The following is a 17,379-nucleotide window of genomic DNA, read 5'->3' as shown; positions in this document are numbered from 1 at the left end:
TGGCTATGTATTTGATGTCTCTTGTTGGTCTGCATCGATAACTTTGTTGACGGCTTGTATGTAAATTGACTACACATTGAAGGCCCATTTTCAGAATGGCCATTACCACAGTCGTTGAAACCCTGAAAAGAAGGTGGGGCTATGGCATACGGTACTTATACTGGTCACATACCTTAGCCAGCACAACTCACCAGAGACGGCCAAGAAGACATCGGAAGAAGATCTGGAGTACAGCAGCCACTTTGATAGGAATATCTGGATTCAGTGGAGTTCAACAGGAGCATTGACTTGTTTTTTTCAGTAAGTTCTACTTGTTGTGACCACCATTTAAGACATTGTGAAGCAAACACATTAAGACGACCTCAACTTGAGCCACTGTTGGCTTCTGCAATCATAAGTGCTTCTCTTTGGGGTTGTCTTGGTTGTGACTTTGGCCTCAATAACTGCAAGTATCTCAAGTTTTGAAAAATACCATGAAGTTTTCACTCTACCTGGTCATTCACATTACCCTGGCACAAGCACTGACTTGACTTTTGAATGCAGTAAGTGCTACTTGTTGGGGTAGTGTTGATGTCTTTGTCTGCATGCACTTTGAAATTACGTTCTGGAAAAGTTTGTTTAAACACCAGTTTCAGAGAGTCATTCTTATTTCCCTAACATGAGCATTGACTTGTCAATGAAATTCAGTAAGTGCTTTTTGTTGGGGGGCAGTTCCATATGACAAAAGCCTCCATTGGTAATGCAAAAGAAAAAGTCCTTGCTCCAAGATTACTTCAAATGGAACCACTTGTGCTTCTTCATGCTCATAAGTGCTCCTCTTTGGGGTTTTCTTGTCAGCAACTTGTTCACGAATATGAACTGTACGGCCAATATCAGGACTCCTGTGCCAAATGTAAGTCAAAAGTAGAGCTCAACCACAGCCATGATCTGTCTGCATTTTATAGAAAGTGCTTCATAGTTGGGGTGTTGTTCTGGCTTCACTATTTAGCATTGCACAATAGAATATATCAGCTTGTTTTCTCAGTAATATCACTCTGTCTCTAGACACTGACTCTTGGGCAGTGATGCTGGCTTTAAAATCGAAATACAAGAATTGTTTCTTTTTCAGTAATAAACTAAACTGAACTTTTACTTTGATCAATGTCCATGATATTGTATGGCTCTTGGCTCCATAAACACTGTTGTTGATGGCTTGCATGTAAATTGACACTCGTTGAAAAAAGAGGGTGGGACCATGACACACATTGGTTTGCAGTTTACAGTCAACTCAAGACAGTTCTAGGTTCCACCGAGATTTGAACTCGGATCACTGGATTCAAAGCCCAGAGTGCTAACCATTACACCATGGAACCATACAATGCAATACCGCCATGTAGGGTTGAATTTGATGAGGGTTGGTGATCAATCTGATATGATATATCACATGCAGTGTTTTTGATGTAGGGGAACCACGGGAAGTTCTTTTCGCATTAGGCAAGTCCAAATTCTGTCTACATGCCGGCATGAGTCATTAAAATTGTATGGTCTAGTATTGTGTTTAATATCTTACAATAATTACATAGTAATACAACCGCCTGAACAGGGACTTGAACCCTGGACCCTCAGATTAAAAGTCTGATGCTCTACCGACTGAGCTATCCAGGCTCTGAGTGAGACAGAGCCAAATGGAGCCTGGATCATTTCATAGCTGTGCATAACCTTTTTTGGGAACAGTGTTCTTTTAGCAGCAAATAAACTGGATCCAGAGTCTGACTCCCATGAGGCCTTGCATCTTTACAATGTCAATGACAATGTAATCCTTCAATGGGTACCAAAGACAGTTGCAAAAATGATTTGGAAGTTTCACAATGATTCAACTTGTTTGGCTGATCACTGGCTATGTATTTGATGTCTCTTGTTGGTCTGCATCGATAACTTTGTTGACGGCTTGTATGTAAATTGACTACACATTGAAGGCCCATTTTCAGAATGGCCATTACCACAGTCGTTGAAACCCTGAAAAGAAGGTGGGGCTATGGCATACGGTACTTATACTGGTCACATACCTTAGCCAGCACAACTCACCAGAGACGGCCAAGAAGACATCGGAAGAAGATCTGGAGTACAGCAGCCACTTTGATAGGAATATCTGGATTCAGTGGAGTTCAACAGGAGCATTGACTTGTTTTTTTCAGTAAGTTCTACTTGTTGTGACCACCATTTAAGACATTGTGAAGCAAACACATTAAGACGACCTCAACTTGAGCCACTGTTGGCTTCTGCAATCATAAGTGCTTCTCTTTGGGGTTGTCTTGGTTGTGACTTTGGCCTCAATAACTGCAAGTATCTCAAGTTTTGAAAAATACCATGAAGTTTTCACTCTACCTGGTCATTCACATTACCCTGGCACAAGCACTGACTTGACTTTTGAATGCAGTAAGTGCTACTTGTTGGGGTAGTGTTGATGTCTTTGTCTGCATGCACTTTGAAATTACGTTCTGGAAAAGTTTGTTTAAACACCAGTTTCAGAGAGTCATTCTTATTTCCCTAACATGAGCATTGACTTGTCAATGAAATTCAGTAAGTGCTTTTTGTTGGGGGGCAGTTCCATATGACAAAAGCCTCCATTGGTAATGCAAAAGAAAAAGTCCTTGCTCCAAGATTACTTCAAATGGAACCACTTGTGCTTCTTCATGCTCATAAGTGCTCCTCTTTGGGGTTTTCTTGTCAGCAACTTGTTCACGAATAGGAACTGTACGGCCAATATCAGGACTCCTGTGCCAAATGTAAGTCAAAAGTAGAGCTCAACCACAGCCATGATCTGTCTGCATTTTATAGAAAGTGCTTCATAGTTGGGGTGTTGTGCTGGCTTCACTATTTAGCATTGCACAATAGAATATATCAGCTTGTTTTCTCAGTAATATCACTCTGTCTCTAGACACTGACTCTTGGGCAGTGATGCTGGCTTTAAAATCGAAATACAAGAATTGTTTCTTTTTCAGTAATAAACTAAACTGAACTTTTACTTTGATCAATGTCCATGATATTGTATGGCTCTTGGCTCCATAAACACTGTTGTTGATGGCTTGCATGTAAATTGACACTCGTTGAAAAAAGAGGGTGGGACCATGACACACATTGGTTTGCAGTTTACAGTCAACTCAAGACAGTTCTAGGTTCCACCGAGATTTGAACTCGGATCACTGGATTCAAAGCCCAGAGTGCTAACCATTACACCATGGAACCATACAATGCAATACCGCCATGTAGGGTTGAATTTGATGAGGGTTGGTGATCAATCTGATATGATATATCACATGCAGTGTTTTTGATGTAGGGGAACCACGGGAAGTTCTTTTCGCATTAGGCAAGTCCAAATTCTGTCTACATGCCGGCATGAGTCATTAAAATTGTATGGTCTAGTATTGTGTTTAATATCTTACAATAATTACATAGTAATACAACCGCCTGAACAGGGACTTGAACCCTGGACCCTCAGATTAAAAGTCTGATGCTCTACCTACTGAGCTATCCAGGCTCTGAGTGAGACAGAGCCAAATGGAGCCTGGATCATTTCATAGCTGTGCATAACCTTTTTTGGGAACAGTGTTCTTTTAGCAGCAAATAAACTGGATCCAGAGTCTGACTCCCATGAGGCCTTGCATCTTTACAATGTCAATGACAATGTAATCCTTCAATGGGTACCAAAGACAGTTGCAAAAATGATTTGGAAGTTTCACAATGATTCAACTTGTTTGGCTGATCACTGGCTATGTATTTGATGTCTCTTGTTGGTCTGCATCGATAACTTTGTTGACGGCTTGTATGTAAATTGACTACACATTGAAGGCCCATTTTCAGAATGGCCATTACCACAGTCGTTGAAACCCTGAAAAGAAGGTGGGGCTATGGCATACGGTACTTATACTGGTCACATACCTTAGCCAGCACAACTCACCAGAGACGGCCAAGAAGACATCGGAAGAAGATCTGGAGTACAGCAGCCACTTTGATAGGAATATCTGGATTCAGTGGAGTTCAACAGGAGCATTGACTTGTTTTTTTCAGTAAGTTCTACTTGTTGTGACCACCATTTAAGACATTGTGAAGCAAACACATTAAGACGACCTCAACTTGAGCCACTGTTGGCTTCTGCAATCATAAGTGCTTCTCTTTGGGGTTGTCTTGGTTGTGACTTTGGCCTCAATAACTGCAAGTATCTCAAGTTTTGAAAAATACCATGAAGTTTTCACTCTACCTGGTCATTCACATTACCCTGGCACAAGCACTGACTTGACTTTTGAATGCAGTAAGTGCTACTTGTTGGGGTAGTGTTGATGTCTTTGTCTGCATGCACTTTGAAATTACGTTCTGGAAAAGTTTGTTTAAACACCAGTTTCAGAGAGTCATTCTTATTTCCCTAACATGAGCATTGACTTGTCAATGAAATTCAGTAAGTGCTTTTTGTTGGGGGGCAGTTCCATATGACAAAAGCCTCCATTGGTAATGCAAAAGAAAAAGTCCTTGCTCCAAGATTACTTCAAATGGAACCACTTGTGCTTCTTCATGCTCATAAGTGCTCCTCTTTGGGGTTTTCTTGTCAGCAACTTGTTCACGAATATGAACTGTACGGCCAATATCAGGACTCCTGTGCCAAATGTAAGTCAAAAGTAGAGCTCAACCACAGCCATGATCTGTCTGCATTTTATAGAAAGTGCTTCATAGTTGGGGTGTTGTTCTGGCTTCACTATTTAGCATTGCACAATAGAATATATCAGCTTGTTTTCTCAGTAATATCACTCTGTCTCTAGACACTGACTCTTGGGCAGTGATGCTGGCTTTAAAATCGAAATACAAGAATTGTTTCTTTTTCAGTAATAAACTAAACTGAACTTTTACTTTGATCAATGTCCATGATATTGTATGGCTCTTGGCTCCATAAACACTGTTGTTGATGGCTTGCATGTAAATTGACACTCGTTGAAAAAAGAGGGTGGGACCATGACACACATTGGTTTGCAGTTTACAGTCAACTCAAGACAGTTCTAGGTTCCACCGAGATTTGAACTCGGATCACTGGATTCAAAGCCCAGAGTGCTAACCATTACACCATGGAACCATACAATGCAATACCGCCATGTAGGGTTGAATTTGATGAGGGTTGGTGATCAATCTGATATGATATATCACATGCAGTGTTTTTGATGTAGGGGAACCACGGGAAGTTCTTTTCGCATTAGGCAAGTCCAAATTCTGTCTACATGCCGGCATGAGTCATTAAAATTGTATGGTCTAGTATTGTGTTTAATATCTTACAATAATTACATAGTAATACAACCGCCTGAACAGGGACTTGAACCCTGGACCCTCAGATTAAAAGTCTGATGCTCTACCGACTGAGCTATCCAGGCTCTGAGTGAGACAGAGCCAAATGGAGCCTGGATCATTTCATAGCTGTGCATAACCTTTTTTGGGAACAGTGTTCTTTTAGCAGCAAATAAACTGGATCCAGAGTCTGACTCCCATGAGGCCTTGCATCTTTACAATGTCAATGACAATGTAATCCTTCAATGGGTACCAAAGACAGTTGCAAAAATGATTTGGAAGTTTCACAATGATTCAACTTGTTTGGCTGATCACTGGCTATGTATTTGATGTCTCTTGTTGGTCTGCATCGATAACTTTGTTGACGGCTTGTATGTAAATTGACTACACATTGAAGGCCCATTTTCAGAATGGCCATTACCACAGTCGTTGAAACCCTGAAAAGAAGGTGGGGCTATGGCATACGGTACTTATACTGGTCACATACCTTAGCCAGCACAACTCACCAGAGACGGCCAAGAAGACATCGGAAGAAGATCTGGAGTACAGCAGCCACTTTGATAGGAATATCTGGATTCAGTGGAGTTCAACAGGAGCATTGACTTGTTTTTTTCAGTAAGTTCTACTTGTTGTGACCACCATTTAAGACATTGTGAAGCAAACACATTAAGACGACCTCAACTTGAGCCACTGTTGGCTTCTGCAATCATAAGTGCTTCTCTTTGGGGTTGTCTTGGTTGTGACTTTGGCCTCAATAACTGCAAGTATCTCAAGTTTTGAAAAATACCATGAAGTTTTCACTCTACCTGGTCATTCACATTACCCTGGCACAAGCACTGACTTGACTTTTGAATGCAGTAAGTGCTACTTGTTGGGGTAGTGTTGATGTCTTTGTCTGCATGCACTTTGAAATTACGTTCTGGAAAAGTTTGTTTAAACACCAGTTTCAGAGAGTCATTCTTATTTCCCTAACATGAGCATTGACTTGTCAATGAAATTCAGTAAGTGCTTTTTGTTGGGGGGCAGTTCCATATGACAAAAGCCTCCATTGGTAATGCAAAAGAAAAAGTCCTTGCTCCAAGATTACTTCAAATGGAACCACTTGTGCTTCTTCATGCTCATAAGTGCTCCTCTTTGGGGTTTTCTTGTCAGCAACTTGTTCACGAATAGGAACTGTACGGCCAATATCAGGACTCCTGTGCCAAATGTAAGTCAAAAGTAGAGCTCAACCACAGCCATGATCTGTCTGCATTTTATAGAAAGTGCTTCATAGTTGGGGTGTTGTGCTGGCTTCACTATTTAGCATTGCACAATAGAATATATCAGCTTGTTTTCTCAGTAATATCACTCTGTCTCTAGACACTGACTCTTGGGCAGTGATGCTGGCTTTAAAATCGAAATACAAGAATTGTTTCTTTTTCAGTAATAAACTAAACTGAACTTTTACTTTGATCAATGTCCATGATATTGTATGGCTCTTGGCTCCATAAACACTGTTGTTGATGGCTTGCATGTAAATTGACACTCGTTGAAAAAAGAGGGTGGGACCATGACACACATTGGTTTGCAGTTTACAGTCAACTCAAGACAGTTCTAGGTTCCACCGAGATTTGAACTCGGATCACTGGATTCAAAGCCCAGAGTGCTAACCATTACACCATGGAACCATACAATGCAATACCGCCATGTAGGGTTGAATTTGATGAGGGTTGGTGATCAATCTGATATGATATATCACATGCAGTGTTTTTGATGTAGGGGAACCACGGGAAGTTCTTTTCGCATTAGGCAAGTCCAAATTCTGTCTACATGCCGGCATGAGTCATTAAAATTGTATGGTCTAGTATTGTGTTTAATATCTTACAATAATTACATAGTAATACAACCGCCTGAACAGGGACTTGAACCCTGGACCCTCAGATTAAAAGTCTGATGCTCTACCTACTGAGCTATCCAGGCTCTGAGTGAGACAGAGCCAAATGGAGCCTGGATCATTTCATAGCTGTGCATAACCTTTTTTGGGAACAGTGTTCTTTTAGCAGCAAATAAACTGGATCCAGAGTCTGACTCCCATGAGGCCTTGCATCTTTACAATGTCAATGACAATGTAATCCTTCAATGGGTACCAAAGACAGTTGCAAAAATGATTTGGAAGTTTCACAATGATTCAACTTGTTTGGCTGATCACTGGCTATGTATTTGATGTCTCTTGTTGGTCTGCATCGATAACTTTGTTGACGGCTTGTATGTAAATTGACTACACATTGAAGGCCCATTTTCAGAATGGCCATTACCACAGTCGTTGAAACCCTGAAAAGAAGGTGGGGCTATGGCATACGGTACTTATACTGGTCACATACCTTAGCCAGCACAACTCACCAGAGACGGCCAAGAAGACATCGGAAGAAGATCTGGAGTACAGCAGCCACTTTGATAGGAATATCTGGATTCAGTGGAGTTCAACAGGAGCATTGACTTGTTTTTTTCAGTAAGTTCTACTTGTTGTGACCACCATTTAAGACATTGTGAAGCAAACACATTAAGACGACCTCAACTTGAGCCACTGTTGGCTTCTGCAATCATAAGTGCTTCTCTTTGGGGTTGTCTTGGTTGTGACTTTGGCCTCAATAACTGCAAGTATCTCAAGTTTTGAAAAATACCATGAAGTTTTCACTCTACCTGGTCATTCACATTACCCTGGCACAAGCACTGACTTGACTTTTGAATGCAGTAAGTGCTACTTGTTGGGGTAGTGTTGATGTCTTTGTCTGCATGCACTTTGAAATTACGTTCTGGAAAAGTTTGTTTAAACACCAGTTTCAGAGAGTCATTCTTATTTCCCTAACATGAGCATTGACTTGTCAATGAAATTCAGTAAGTGCTTTTTGTTGGGGGGCAGTTCCATATGACAAAAGCCTCCATTGGTAATGCAAAAGAAAAAGTCCTTGCTCCAAGATTACTTCAAATGGAACCACTTGTGCTTCTTCATGCTCATAAGTGCTCCTCTTTGGGGTTTTCTTGTCAGCAACTTGTTCACGAATATGAACTGTACGGCCAATATCAGGACTCCTGTGCCAAATGTAAGTCAAAAGTAGAGCTCAACCACAGCCATGATCTGTCTGCATTTTATAGAAAGTGCTTCATAGTTGGGGTGTTGTTCTGGCTTCACTATTTAGCATTGCACAATAGAATATATCAGCTTGTTTTCTCAGTAATATCACTCTGTCTCTAGACACTGACTCTTGGGCAGTGATGCTGGCTTTAAAATCGAAATACAAGAATTGTTTCTTTTTCAGTAATAAACTAAACTGAACTTTTACTTTGATCAATGTCCATGATATTGTATGGCTCTTGGCTCCATAAACACTGTTGTTGATGGCTTGCATGTAAATTGACACTCGTTGAAAAAAGAGGGTGGGACCATGACACACATTGGTTTGCAGTTTACAGTCAACTCAAGACAGTTCTAGGTTCCACCGAGATTTGAACTCGGATCACTGGATTCAAAGCCCAGAGTGCTAACCATTACACCATGGAACCATACAATGCAATACCGCCATGTAGGGTTGAATTTGATGAGGGTTGGTGATCAATCTGATATGATATATCACATGCAGTGTTTTTGATGTAGGGGAACCACGGGAAGTTCTTTTCGCATTAGGCAAGTCCAAATTCTGTCTACATGCCGGCATGAGTCATTAAAATTGTATGGTCTAGTATTGTGTTTAATATCTTACAATAATTACATAGTAATACAACCGCCTGAACAGGGACTTGAACCCTGGACCCTCAGATTAAAAGTCTGATGCTCTACCGACTGAGCTATCCAGGCTCTGAGTGAGACAGAGCCAAATGGAGCCTGGATCATTTCATAGCTGTGCATAACCTTTTTTGGGAACAGTGTTCTTTTAGCAGCAAATAAACTGGATCCAGAGTCTGACTCCCATGAGGCCTTGCATCTTTACAATGTCAATGACAATGTAATCCTTCAATGGGTACCAAAGACAGTTGCAAAAATGATTTGGAAGTTTCACAATGATTCAACTTGTTTGGCTGATCACTGGCTATGTATTTGATGTCTCTTGTTGGTCTGCATCGATAACTTTGTTGACGGCTTGTATGTAAATTGACTACACATTGAAGGCCCATTTTCAGAATGGCCATTACCACAGTCGTTGAAACCCTGAAAAGAAGGTGGGGCTATGGCATACGGTACTTATACTGGTCACATACCTTAGCCAGCACAACTCACCAGAGACGGCCAAGAAGACATCGGAAGAAGATCTGGAGTACAGCAGCCACTTTGATAGGAATATCTGGATTCAGTGGAGTTCAACAGGAGCATTGACTTGTTTTTTTCAGTAAGTTCTACTTGTTGTGACCACCATTTAAGACATTGTGAAGCAAACACATTAAGACGACCTCAACTTGAGCCACTGTTGGCTTCTGCAATCATAAGTGCTTCTCTTTGGGGTTGTCTTGGTTGTGACTTTGGCCTCAATAACTGCAAGTATCTCAAGTTTTGAAAAATACCATGAAGTTTTCACTCTACCTGGTCATTCACATTACCCTGGCACAAGCACTGACTTGACTTTTGAATGCAGTAAGTGCTACTTGTTGGGGTAGTGTTGATGTCTTTGTCTGCATGCACTTTGAAATTACGTTCTGGAAAAGTTTGTTTAAACACCAGTTTCAGAGAGTCATTCTTATTTCCCTAACATGAGCATTGACTTGTCAATGAAATTCAGTAAGTGCTTTTTGTTGGGGGGCAGTTCCATATGACAAAAGCCTCCATTGGTAATGCAAAAGAAAAAGTCCTTGCTCCAAGATTACTTCAAATGGAACCACTTGTGCTTCTTCATGCTCATAAGTGCTCCTCTTTGGGGTTTTCTTGTCAGCAACTTGTTCACGAATAGGAACTGTACGGCCAATATCAGGACTCCTGTGCCAAATGTAAGTCAAAAGTAGAGCTCAACCACAGCCATGATCTGTCTGCATTTTATAGAAAGTGCTTCATAGTTGGGGTGTTGTGCTGGCTTCACTATTTAGCATTGCACAATAGAATATATCAGCTTGTTTTCTCAGTAATATCACTCTGTCTCTAGACACTGACTCTTGGGCAGTGATGCTGGCTTTAAAATCGAAATACAAGAATTGTTTCTTTTTCAGTAATAAACTAAACTGAACTTTTACTTTGATCAATGTCCATGATATTGTATGGCTCTTGGCTCCATAAACACTGTTGTTGATGGCTTGCATGTAAATTGACACTCGTTGAAAAAAGAGGGTGGGACCATGACACACATTGGTTTGCAGTTTACAGTCAACTCAAGACAGTTCTAGGTTCCACCGAGATTTGAACTCGGATCACTGGATTCAAAGCCCAGAGTGCTAACCATTACACCATGGAACCATACAATGCAATACCGCCATGTAGGGTTGAATTTGATGAGGGTTGGTGATCAATCTGATATGATATATCACATGCAGTGTTTTTGATGTAGGGGAACCACGGGAAGTTCTTTTCGCATTAGGCAAGTCCAAATTCTGTCTACATGCCGGCATGAGTCATTAAAATTGTATGGTCTAGTATTGTGTTTAATATCTTACAATAATTACATAGTAATACAACCGCCTGAACAGGGACTTGAACCCTGGACCCTCAGATTAAAAGTCTGATGCTCTACCTACTGAGCTATCCAGGCTCTGAGTGAGACAGAGCCAAATGGAGCCTGGATCATTTCATAGCTGTGCATAACCTTTTTTGGGAACAGTGTTCTTTTAGCAGCAAATAAACTGGATCCAGAGTCTGACTCCCATGAGGCCTTGCATCTTTACAATGTCAATGACAATGTAATCCTTCAATGGGTACCAAAGACAGTTGCAAAAATGATTTGGAAGTTTCACAATGATTCAACTTGTTTGGCTGATCACTGGCTATGTATTTGATGTCTCTTGTTGGTCTGCATCGATAACTTTGTTGACGGCTTGTATGTAAATTGACTACACATTGAAGGCCCATTTTCAGAATGGCCATTACCACAGTCGTTGAAACCCTGAAAAGAAGGTGGGGCTATGGCATACGGTACTTATACTGGTCACATACCTTAGCCAGCACAACTCACCAGAGACGGCCAAGAAGACATCGGAAGAAGATCTGGAGTACAGCAGCCACTTTGATAGGAATATCTGGATTCAGTGGAGTTCAACAGGAGCATTGACTTGTTTTTTTCAGTAAGTTCTACTTGTTGTGACCACCATTTAAGACATTGTGAAGCAAACACATTAAGACGACCTCAACTTGAGCCACTGTTGGCTTCTGCAATCATAAGTGCTTCTCTTTGGGGTTGTCTTGGTTGTGACTTTGGCCTCAATAACTGCAAGTATCTCAAGTTTTGAAAAATACCATGAAGTTTTCACTCTACCTGGTCATTCACATTACCCTGGCACAAGCACTGACTTGACTTTTGAATGCAGTAAGTGCTACTTGTTGGGGTAGTGTTGATGTCTTTGTCTGCATGCACTTTGAAATTACGTTCTGGAAAAGTTTGTTTAAACACCAGTTTCAGAGAGTCATTCTTATTTCCCTAACATGAGCATTGACTTGTCAATGAAATTCAGTAAGTGCTTTTTGTTGGGGGGCAGTTCCATATGACAAAAGCCTCCATTGGTAATGCAAAAGAAAAAGTCCTTGCTCCAAGATTACTTCAAATGGAACCACTTGTGCTTCTTCATGCTCATAAGTGCTCCTCTTTGGGGTTTTCTTGTCAGCAACTTGTTCACGAATATGAACTGTACGGCCAATATCAGGACTCCTGTGCCAAATGTAAGTCAAAAGTAGAGCTCAACCACAGCCATGATCTGTCTGCATTTTATAGAAAGTGCTTCATAGTTGGGGTGTTGTTCTGGCTTCACTATTTAGCATTGCACAATAGAATATATCAGCTTGTTTTCTCAGTAATATCACTCTGTCTCTAGACACTGACTCTTGGGCAGTGATGCTGGCTTTAAAATCGAAATACAAGAATTGTTTCTTTTTCAGTAATAAACTAAACTGAACTTTTACTTTGATCAATGTCCATGATATTGTATGGCTCTTGGCTCCATAAACACTGTTGTTGATGGCTTGCATGTAAATTGACACTCGTTGAAAAAAGAGGGTGGGACCATGACACACATTGGTTTGCAGTTTACAGTCAACTCAAGACAGTTCTAGGTTCCACCGAGATTTGAACTCGGATCACTGGATTCAAAGCCCAGAGTGCTAACCATTACACCATGGAACCATACAATGCAATACCGCCATGTAGGGTTGAATTTGATGAGGGTTGGTGATCAATCTGATATGATATATCACATGCAGTGTTTTTGATGTAGGGGAACCACGGGAAGTTCTTTTCGCATTAGGCAAGTCCAAATTCTGTCTACATGCCGGCATGAGTCATTAAAATTGTATGGTCTAGTATTGTGTTTAATATCTTACAATAATTACATAGTAATACAACCGCCTGAACAGGGACTTGAACCCTGGACCCTCAGATTAAAAGTCTGATGCTCTACCGACTGAGCTATCCAGGCTCTGAGTGAGACAGAGCCAAATGGAGCCTGGATCATTTCATAGCTGTGCATAACCTTTTTTGGGAACAGTGTTCTTTTAGCAGCAAATAAACTGGATCCAGAGTCTGACTCCCATGAGGCCTTGCATCTTTACAATGTCAATGACAATGTAATCCTTCAATGGGTACCAAAGACAGTTGCAAAAATGATTTGGAAGTTTCACAATGATTCAACTTGTTTGGCTGATCACTGGCTATGTATTTGATGTCTCTTGTTGGTCTGCATCGATAACTTTGTTGACGGCTTGTATGTAAATTGACTACACATTGAAGGCCCATTTTCAGAATGGCCATTACCACAGTCGTTGAAACCCTGAAAAGAAGGTGGGGCTATGGCATACGGTACTTATACTGGTCACATACCTTAGCCAGCACAACTCACCAGAGACGGCCAAGAAGACATCGGAAGAAGATCTGGAGTACAGCAGCCACTTTGATAGGAATATCTGGATTCAGTGGAGTTCAACAGGAGCATTGACTTGTTTTTTTCAGTAAGTTCTACTTGTTGTGACCACCATTTAAGACATTGTGAAGCAAACACATTAAGACGACCTCAACTTGAGCCACTGTTGGCTTCTGCAATCATAAGTGCTTCTCTTTGGGGTTGTCTTGGTTGTGACTTTGGCCTCAATAACTGCAAGTATCTCAAGTTTTGAAAAATACCATGAAGTTTTCACTCTACCTGGTCATTCACATTACCCTGGCACAAGCACTGACTTGACTTTTGAATGCAGTAAGTGCTACTTGTTGGGGTAGTGTTGATGTCTTTGTCTGCATGCACTTTGAAATTACGTTCTGGAAAAGTTTGTTTAAACACCAGTTTCAGAGAGTCATTCTTATTTCCCTAACATGAGCATTGACTTGTCAATGAAATTCAGTAAGTGCTTTTTGTTGGGGGGCAGTTCCATATGACAAAAGCCTCCATTGGTAATGCAAAAGAAAAAGTCCTTGCTCCAAGATTACTTCAAATGGAACCACTTGTGCTTCTTCATGCTCATAAGTGCTCCTCTTTGGGGTTTTCTTGTCAGCAACTTGTTCACGAATAGGAACTGTACGGCCAATATCAGGACTCCTGTGCCAAATGTAAGTCAAAAGTAGAGCTCAACCACAGCCATGATCTGTCTGCATTTTATAGAAAGTGCTTCATAGTTGGGGTGTTGTTCTGGCTTCACTATTTAGCATTGCACAATAGAATATATCAGCTTGTTTTCTCAGTAATATCACTCTGTCTCTAGACACTGACTCTTGGGCAGTGATGCTGGCTTTAAAATTGAAATACAAGAATTGTTTCTTTTTCAGTAATAAACTAAACTGAACTTTTACTTTGATCAATGTCCATGATATTGTATGGCTCTTGGCTCCATAAACACTGTTGTTGATGGCTTGCATGTAAATTGACACTCGTTGAAAAAAGAAGGTGGGACCATGGCACACATTGGTTTGCAGTTTACAGTCAACTCAAGACAGTTCTAGGTTCCACCGAGATTTGAACTCGGATCACTGGATTCAAAGCCCAGAGTGCTAACCATTACACCATGGAACCATACAATGCAATACCGCCATGTAGGGTTGAATTTGATGAGGGTTGGTGATCAATCTGATATGATATATCACATGCAGTGTTTTTGATGTAGGGGAACCACGGGAAGTTCTTTTCGCATTAGGCAAGTCCAAATTCTGTCTACATGCCGGCATGAGTCATTAAAATTGTATGGTCTAGTATTGTGTTTAATATCTTACAATAATTACATAGTAATACAACCGCCTGAACAGGGACTTGAACCCTGGACCCTCAGATTAAAAGTCTGATGCTCTACCGACTGAGCTATCCAGGCTCTGAGTGAGACAGAGCCAAATGGAGCCTGGATCATTTCATAGCTGTGCATAACCTTTTTTGGGAACAGTGTTCTTTTAGCAGCAAATAAACTGGATCCAGAGTCTGACTCCCATGAGGCCTTGCATCTTTACAATGTCAATGACAATGTAATCCTTCAATGGGTACCAAAGACAGTTGCAAAAATGATTTGGAAGTTTCACAATGATTCAACTTGTTTGGCTGATCACTGGCTATGTATTTGATGTCTCTTGTTGGTCTGCATCGATAACTTTGTTGACGGCTTGTATGTAAATTGACTACACATTGAAGGCCCATTTTCAGAATGGCCATTACCACAGTCGTTGAAACCCTGAAAAGAAGGTGGGGCTATGGCATACGGTACTTATACTGGTCACATACCTTAGCCAGCACAACTCACCAGAGACGGCCAAGAAGACATCGGAAGAAGATCTGGAGTACAGCAGCCACTTTGATAGGAATATCTGGATTCAGTGGAGTTCAACAGGAGCATTGACTTGTTTTTTTCAGTAAGTTCTACTTGTTGTGACCACCATTTAAGACATTGTGAAGCAAACACATTAAGACGACCTCAACTTGAGCCACTGTTGGCTTCTGCAATCATAAGTGCTTCTCTTTGGGGTTGTCTTGGTTGTGACTTTGGCCTCAATAACTGCAAGTATCTCAAGTTTTGAAAAATACCATGAAGTTTTCACTCTACCTGGTCATTCACATTACCCTGGCACAAGCACTGACTTGACTTTTGAATGCAGTAAGTGCTACTTGTTGGGGTAGTGTTGATGTCTTTGTCTGCATGCACTTTGAAATTACGTTCTGGAAAAGTTTGTTTAAACACCAGTTTCAGAGAGTCATTCTTATTTCCCTAACATGAGCATTGACTTGTCAATGAAATTCAGTAAGTGCTTTTTGTTGGGGGGCAGTTCCATATGACAAAAGCCTCCATTGGTAATGCAAAAGAAAAAGTCCTTGCTCCAAGATTACTTCAAATGGAACCACTTGTGCTTCTTCATGCTCATAAGTGCTCCTCTTTGGGGTTTTCTTGTCAGCAACTTGTTCACGAATATGAACTGTACGGCCAATATCAGGACTCCTGTGCCAAATGTAAGTCAAAAGTAGAGCTCAACCACAGCCATGATCTGTCTGCATTTTATAGAAAGTGCTTCATAGTTGGGGTGTTGTTCTGGCTTCACTATTTAGCATTGCACAATAGAATATATCAGCTTGTTTTCTCAGTAATATCACTCTGTCTCTAGACACTGACTCTTGGGCAGTGATGCTGGCTTTAAAATCGAAATACAAGAATTGTTTCTTTTTCAGTAATAAACTAAACTGAACTTTTACTTTGATCAATGTCCATGATATTGTATGGCTCTTGGCTCCATAAACACTGTTGTTGATGGCTTGCATGTAAATTGACACTCGTTGAAAAAAGAGGGTGGGACCATGACACACATTGGTTTGCAGTTTACAGTCAACTCAAGACAGTTCTAGGTTCCACCGAGATTTGAACTCGGATCACTGGATTCAAAGCCCAGAGTGCTAACCATTACACCATGGAACCATACAATGCAATACCGCCATGTAGGGTTGAATTTGATGAGGGTTGGTGATCAATCTGATATGATATATCACATGCAGTGTTTTTGATGTAGGGGAACCACGGGAAGTTCTTTTCGCATTAGGCAAGTCCAAATTCTGTCTACATGCCGGCATGAGTCATTAAAATTGTATGGTCTAGTATTGTGTTTAATATCTTACAATAATTACATAGTAATACAACCGCCTGAACAGGGACTTGAACCCTGGACCCTCAGATTAAAAGTCTGATGCTCTACCGACTGAGCTATCCAGGCTCTGAGTGAGACAGAGCCAAATGGAGCCTGGATCATTTCATAGCTGTGCATAACCTTTTTTGGGAACAGTGTTCTTTTAGCAGCAAATAAACTGGATCCAGAGTCTGACTCCCATGAGGCCTTGCATCTTTACAATGTCAATGACAATGTAATCCTTCAATGGGTACCAAAGACAGTTGCAAAAATGATTTGGAAGTTTCACAATGATTCAACTTGTTTGGCTGATCACTGGCTATGTATTTGATGTCTCTTGTTGGTCTGCATCGATAACTTTGTTGACGGCTTGTATGTAAATTGACTACACATTGAAGGCCCATTTTCAGAATGGCCATTACCACAGTCGTTGAAACCCTGAAAAGAAGGTGGGGCTATGGCATACGGTACTTATACTGGTCACATACCTTAGCCAGCACAACTCACCAGAGACGGCCAAGAAGACATCGGAAGAAGATCTGGAGTACAGCAGCCACTTTGATAGGAATATCTGGATTCAGTGGAGTTCAACAGGAGCATTGACTTGTTTTTTTCAGTAAGTTCTACTTGTTGTGACCACCATTTAAGACATTGTGAAGCAAACACATTAAGACGACCTCAACTTGAGCCACTGTTGGCTTCTGCAATCATAAGTGCTTCTCTTTGGGGTTGTCTTGGTTGTGACTTTGGCCTCAATAACTGCAAGTATCTCAAGTTTTGAAAAATACCATGAAGTTTTCACTCTACCTGGTCATTCACATTACCCTGGCACAAGCAC

At 40.9% G+C, this 17,379-nt stretch overlaps 18 non-coding genes across 18 annotated transcripts; all 18 read right to left on the bottom strand.

Moving 5' to 3' along the window:
* Positions 1-1,280: 1,280 nt before the first annotated feature.
* trnaq-uug (transfer RNA glutamine (anticodon UUG)) lies at positions 1,281-1,352 on the bottom strand. Its single transcript has one exon. It is a non-coding gene; the product is annotated as a tRNA-Gln (tRNA).
* A 219-nt stretch (positions 1,353-1,571) lies between these two features.
* On the bottom strand, positions 1,572-1,644 carry trnak-uuu (transfer RNA lysine (anticodon UUU)). The gene has a single exon. It is a non-coding gene; the product is annotated as a tRNA-Lys (tRNA).
* A 1,509-nt stretch (positions 1,645-3,153) lies between these two features.
* Positions 3,154-3,225, bottom strand: trnaq-uug (transfer RNA glutamine (anticodon UUG)). Its single transcript has one exon. It is a non-coding gene; the product is annotated as a tRNA-Gln (tRNA).
* A 219-nt stretch (positions 3,226-3,444) lies between these two features.
* Positions 3,445-3,517, bottom strand: trnak-uuu (transfer RNA lysine (anticodon UUU)). The gene has a single exon. It is a non-coding gene; the product is annotated as a tRNA-Lys (tRNA).
* A 1,509-nt stretch (positions 3,518-5,026) lies between these two features.
* trnaq-uug (transfer RNA glutamine (anticodon UUG)) lies at positions 5,027-5,098 on the bottom strand. Its single transcript has one exon. It is a non-coding gene; the product is annotated as a tRNA-Gln (tRNA).
* A 219-nt stretch (positions 5,099-5,317) lies between these two features.
* On the bottom strand, positions 5,318-5,390 carry trnak-uuu (transfer RNA lysine (anticodon UUU)). Its single transcript has one exon. It is a non-coding gene; the product is annotated as a tRNA-Lys (tRNA).
* A 1,509-nt stretch (positions 5,391-6,899) lies between these two features.
* On the bottom strand, positions 6,900-6,971 carry trnaq-uug (transfer RNA glutamine (anticodon UUG)). The gene has a single exon. It is a non-coding gene; the product is annotated as a tRNA-Gln (tRNA).
* A 219-nt stretch (positions 6,972-7,190) lies between these two features.
* On the bottom strand, positions 7,191-7,263 carry trnak-uuu (transfer RNA lysine (anticodon UUU)). Its single transcript has one exon. It is a non-coding gene; the product is annotated as a tRNA-Lys (tRNA).
* Positions 7,264-8,772: 1,509 nt separating this feature from the next.
* trnaq-uug (transfer RNA glutamine (anticodon UUG)) lies at positions 8,773-8,844 on the bottom strand. Its single transcript has one exon. It is a non-coding gene; the product is annotated as a tRNA-Gln (tRNA).
* A 219-nt stretch (positions 8,845-9,063) lies between these two features.
* Positions 9,064-9,136, bottom strand: trnak-uuu (transfer RNA lysine (anticodon UUU)). Its single transcript has one exon. It is a non-coding gene; the product is annotated as a tRNA-Lys (tRNA).
* A 1,509-nt stretch (positions 9,137-10,645) lies between these two features.
* trnaq-uug (transfer RNA glutamine (anticodon UUG)) lies at positions 10,646-10,717 on the bottom strand. The gene has a single exon. It is a non-coding gene; the product is annotated as a tRNA-Gln (tRNA).
* A 219-nt stretch (positions 10,718-10,936) lies between these two features.
* Positions 10,937-11,009, bottom strand: trnak-uuu (transfer RNA lysine (anticodon UUU)). Its single transcript has one exon. It is a non-coding gene; the product is annotated as a tRNA-Lys (tRNA).
* Positions 11,010-12,518: 1,509 nt separating this feature from the next.
* Positions 12,519-12,590, bottom strand: trnaq-uug (transfer RNA glutamine (anticodon UUG)). The gene has a single exon. It is a non-coding gene; the product is annotated as a tRNA-Gln (tRNA).
* Positions 12,591-12,809: 219 nt separating this feature from the next.
* trnak-uuu (transfer RNA lysine (anticodon UUU)) lies at positions 12,810-12,882 on the bottom strand. Its single transcript has one exon. It is a non-coding gene; the product is annotated as a tRNA-Lys (tRNA).
* Positions 12,883-14,391: 1,509 nt separating this feature from the next.
* Positions 14,392-14,463, bottom strand: trnaq-uug (transfer RNA glutamine (anticodon UUG)). The gene has a single exon. It is a non-coding gene; the product is annotated as a tRNA-Gln (tRNA).
* Positions 14,464-14,682: 219 nt separating this feature from the next.
* On the bottom strand, positions 14,683-14,755 carry trnak-uuu (transfer RNA lysine (anticodon UUU)). The gene has a single exon. It is a non-coding gene; the product is annotated as a tRNA-Lys (tRNA).
* A 1,509-nt stretch (positions 14,756-16,264) lies between these two features.
* trnaq-uug (transfer RNA glutamine (anticodon UUG)) lies at positions 16,265-16,336 on the bottom strand. Its single transcript has one exon. It is a non-coding gene; the product is annotated as a tRNA-Gln (tRNA).
* A 219-nt stretch (positions 16,337-16,555) lies between these two features.
* trnak-uuu (transfer RNA lysine (anticodon UUU)) lies at positions 16,556-16,628 on the bottom strand. The gene has a single exon. It is a non-coding gene; the product is annotated as a tRNA-Lys (tRNA).
* Positions 16,629-17,379: the final 751 nt, after the last annotated feature.

Source organism: Eucyclogobius newberryi, unplaced genomic scaffold (assembly GCF_026437365.1).
Source record: "Eucyclogobius newberryi isolate DKJ021-1_F unplaced genomic scaffold, fEucNew1.0.hap1 SCAF_59, whole genome shotgun sequence".
In the NCBI taxonomy this organism is placed as follows: Eukaryota; Metazoa; Chordata; class Actinopteri; order Gobiiformes; family Gobiidae; genus Eucyclogobius; species Eucyclogobius newberryi.
This window is presented reverse-complemented; position numbering and strand designations above follow the sequence as displayed.